Source organism: Berghia stephanieae, chromosome 4 (genome assembly GCF_034508935.2).
Source record: "Berghia stephanieae isolate SIO BIC M18660-M18661 chromosome 4, UCSD_Bste_1.3, whole genome shotgun sequence".
NCBI lineage: Eukaryota > Metazoa > Mollusca > Gastropoda > Nudibranchia > Aeolidiidae > Berghia > Berghia stephanieae.
The window spans coordinates 920191-925190 of NC_088363.1; the positions used below are offsets into that span (position 1 = coordinate 920191).

General features: G+C 38.2%; 1 protein-coding gene across 2 annotated transcripts in view; it reads right to left on the reverse strand.

Annotated features, from left to right (window-relative positions):
- The window catches only part of LOC144969881 (uncharacterized), a 97997-nt gene that overhangs the window by 91086 nt on the left and 1911 nt on the right, over positions 1-5000 (reverse strand). The gene's annotated exons all lie outside the window — the stretch shown is intronic.

The window sequence follows — 5000 nt, forward strand, 5'->3', positions numbered from 1 at the left end:
CAATTAAACATCAAATTCTTTCTATATAACTCGTTTGTTTAAAAAAAAAACAAAAAAAAACAATCTTTGTTTTAGTGGGGTACTGACAAGGTGACATATATTAGCAGGTCTAATGACCGAACGAAGTTAAGGGCCTAATTAAACATTGTTGAAATGATTAAATTTTGAGTTTGTTTGATTGTATTTCCATTACAACCATTAACCCATAATAATTTGGGTTATCAGACCTGTCAATATGAATACGTTGGGTAGAATCTTTTGTCTGATTCTATTATATATATATATATATTATATTAATATATATATATTATTATATATAATATATATATATATAAAAACGAAAAGGTGACCCATCGCCTGAAGCCGGTACCATGAAGGGTGAAAACCCGAGGCTAAGAAATGGATTTTAAAGATTAAATAGGGAATGAGATTAGCGGAAGAGTAGCGTCCCTTGATTGGACGTCACCTTAGACAGTAACGTCAATTTGGTTTTAAAGTGTCTCAAGGCATGCGCACAACCAACATGACGTTCTCTCTCTAATAACTTTTCCGCGGGTGACGTCACAGACTATGGGTGACGTCCAATCAAGGGACGCTACTCTTCCGCTAATCTCATTCCCTATAGAAAAATAATATAAATAAAAATAAGATTCCCTTCAATCATCCCATAGGGGAAATTTGTCTTTAGGGTCTATTCCAAGGGAAGACTGGAATAACCCAGGCGTCAGCCGATGTGCAGTGCCGCAAATTGAACTAGGGCGAGGTGAGTTGCTCAAGGACACACAGCGCAGCGGCGGGTGATCGAACTCGGTACCTTTCGGGTACGAAGCAAAGACCGGAACGCTGAGCCACGCTAGCCCATAGAGTGTGACCGTTTGTCACGAAACAGTAATGATGTCGGGATGGTTAAGGTTTATGGGGGGAGGGGGGGGGGGAGGGAGCACAGGTGGCTTCGTAAAGTTATAGCGTGATATGACCAAAATGACGTCAAAAGCAGTCTTTTCCACAAAAGAAAACAATTCGTGAGTTGTATTCAATAGTTAACCATGAATAACTTGTTCCATGAGCTCTACTAACGACAACTCACTTGGCGGTGCAAAAACCAAATAATGACGTCAAAATGCCAGTCTTTTTGGGTTTCAGTATCAGGCTATAACATAACGATGGTTACGGTACCAGAGGTACGGTCTTTGCTTCGTACCCGAAATGTACCGAGTTCCACCGTAGCCATCGTTATGTTATAGGTAGTTCGAAGATGACGTCACTCAAGCCTTTGTTATTGTAATTTGCCATCCGCGTTTGTGAGCGATTCTCACTGAACTGTATTAACCAGATTATAAACGTTTATGGATACACACAGCTTTGCGTGTTGGTCCGTTATACTTCCGGATGGCAAGATAGTATGCGCTTGGCGAAGAAGCTCATGACATTGCCATCCGGAAGTATAACGGACCAACACATAAAACTGTGTATCCATGAACTTTTATAGTCAGGTTAATACAGTTCAGTGAGCATTACTCATAAACGCGGATGGCAAAAAACAATAACAAAGACCTGTGTGACGTCATCTTCGAACTATCTATAGATAGAATGCGCTTGGCCAGGAGTTCACAACATTGCCATCCGGAAGTATAACGGACCAACACACAAAGTCTGTGTAACCATGAACTTTTATAGTCTGGTTAATACAGTTTAGTGAGAACAACTCACAAACGCGGATGGCAAAAATAATAACAAAGGCCTGAGTGACGTCATCTGCATACTATCTATAGCCTGATACTGAAATCCAAAAGGACTGGCAGTTTGACGTCATTATTTGGTTTTTGCACCGCTTAGTGAGTTGTCGTTAGTAGAGCTCATGGAAACAAGTTATTCCATTGGTTGAACTATTGAATACAACTCACGATTTGTTTTCTTTTATGGCAAAAGACTGGCATTTTCACGTCATTTTTTTTGGTCAGTATCACGCCATAACTTTACGAAGGCCACGGTATCAGGCCATAACTTTACGAAGGCCACGGTATCAGGCCATAACTTTACGAAGGCCACGGTATCAGGCCATAACTTTACGAAGGCCACGGTATCAGGCCATAACTTTACGAAGGCCACGGTATCAGGCCATAACTTTACGAAGGCCACGGTATCAGGCCATAACTTTACGAAGGCCACGGTATCAGGCCATAACTTTACGAAGGCCACGGTTCGACTCCCTGCCTCGTTGTGTGACCTTGAACAAGCCACCTCGCCCTAGTTCACTTTGCGGCGCTTCACTGTGCCTTACGCCTGGGTTATTCCAGTCTTCTCTTGGAAAAAAAAACCTCTAAAGACACATTTCCCCTTGAGGATGAATAAAGGGCATTTATTATTTCATTTATTTAATATTTGTATGAATGCATTGCCATAAATATCATACTTGTGTTGAGTTTGGATGTTTTATTGGGAGGAATGAATATCAAACTCCCAACTTTTATATAGCGCAAAATCCACTACATGTTCTCAAAGCGCTTTACAACGGGTCCCTGACCAACAGCAACATGTAACATGTAGAACGAGACATGACGCCTGTTAGGCGATATTACAATTTTTTTTTCCGACAGAGACAACGCTGTTAAGGACAGGTACTCAGGAGGTTCTGTTTAATGTATGAATACAGACGGTGTGGACGTTTCGGGTTTCCCCTTTGTCAGCAATACACGATGATTGAGAAACTAAACTTGAGATTTAAAATAATTTATATATATATATATATATATATATATATATATATATATATATATATATAGCGCAATATCCACTAGACGTGCTCAAAGCGTTTTACAACGGGTCCCTGACCAACAGCAACACGAAGCATATAGAACGAGACATGACGCCTGTTGGGCGATAGTACATTTTTTTTTCCGACAGAGACAACGGTGTTAACGACCAGGTACTCATTTTACAACTGAGTACGGTGAAATAATGTGAGTAAAGAGCCTTTTCCAAGGATTCAACTATGCGCCGAGCGAGGCAGGCTCGAACCCAGGACCTTCCGATACCAAAGCGAGTGTCATACCACTAGACAACATAGCTGCACACACTAAAGACGACAGAAAGACGGGGCCATAGCGGTGTTAATATTCAATCATTCATTCCTTCGTATTTTAGTCGGAAGCTCCTGGGTTCGAGCCCCGCTTTGAGCGGCGCATAGTTGAGTTCTTTGAAAAGGCTCTTTACTCACATGAATGTTTGAATGACAATGAACATTGCAAAGCACCGCTGAGCACTTATGTGGAAGTTGAGCGCTATATAAGTAACTTATTATTATTATTATTATTATTATTATTATTATTATTATTATTATTATTATTATTATTTTATTATTATTATTTTGTTGTTGTTGTTGTTATTATTAATATATTATTATTATTATTATTATTATTATTATTATTATTATTATTATTATTATTATTATTATTATTATTATTATTATTATTATTATTATTATTATTATTATTATTATTATTATTATTATTATTATTATTATTATTATTATTATTATTATTATTATTATTATTATTATATATTATTATTATTATTATTATTATTATTATTATTATTATTATTATTATTATTATTATTATTATTATGGTTAATAATAATGCTAATAATAATAGTTAATAGTGCGGCTATGTGGTCTGTTGGTATGACATACGCTTTCGGATCTAAGGTCCTGGGTTCGAGCATCGATCGGTGATAAGTTGAGTCCTTGGAAAAAGCTCTTTACTCACATTATCTCACCGTACTCATGTGTAAAAGGAGTAACTCACCGTTAATAGTGTTGTCTGTGTAGGAGAAAAAAAAATGTAATATCGCTTAACAGACGTTATGTCTCGTCCTACATGTTACTGTTCGTGTTGCTGTTGGTCTGGGACCCTTTGTAAACCGCTTTGAACACGATTAGAGGATGCTGCGTTATATAAAAGTTATGTGGTCTAGTGGTATGACATTCGCTTTCGAATCGGAAGGTCCTTAGTTCGAGCCTCACGCTCGGAGCATAGTTGAGTCCTTGGAAGCGGCTCTTTACTCACTTTCTCTCACCGTATTCAGGTGTAAAATGAGTACCTGGCCGTTAATAGCGCTGTCTTTGTCCGATAAAATGTAATATCGCCTAACAGGCGTTATGTTCCGTCCTACATGTTAAATGTTGCTGTTGATCTGGGACCCCTTGTAAAGCGCTTTGAGCACATTTAGTGGATATTGCGCTATATAAAGCTCGTTTTTTTAATAAGACACTAAAGAGAAATGACAGATGAAACGATGGTGGTGATAACATTCATTCATTCATTCATTCGTTCGTTCGTTATAAAACGTTAAACTTGAGCTTTTATATAGCGTAATATCCACTAAACGTGCTCAAAGCGCTTTACAAGGAGTCCCTGACCAACAGCAACACGTAACATATAGAACGAGACATTACGCCTGTTAGGCGATATTACAATATTTTTTTATTCCGACAGAGACAACGCTGTTAACGACCGGGTACTCATTTTACACCTGAGTACGATGAGAGAATATGAGCAAAGAGCCTTTTCCAAGGACTCAACTATGCGCCGAGCGAGGCAGGCTCGAACCCAGGACCTTCCGATCCGAAAGCGAGTGTCATACAACTAGACCACATAGCCGCACTCGTTCATTATGACTTTTGAGATAAGAAACTCAGAATCCTTGGAGGCGTTCAAAATCAGGCTAAAGACACACTATTACTTTAATAAATAATAACCTGAAGTTGAATGTAAGCTTCAATTTAATGACAAAAACAGATCAAATGAACGTTTCGGGTTTCCCCTTTATCAACAAAATAGGATGAATGAAACACCACTACCACATCATCTCATTCATCTGTAGTGTTTCATTGATCCTGTTTTGTTGATAAAGGGGAAACCCGAAACGTTCATTTGATCTGTTTTTGTAACGAAATTGATGCTTACATTCAACTTCACGTTATTATTTATTTCTTCGAG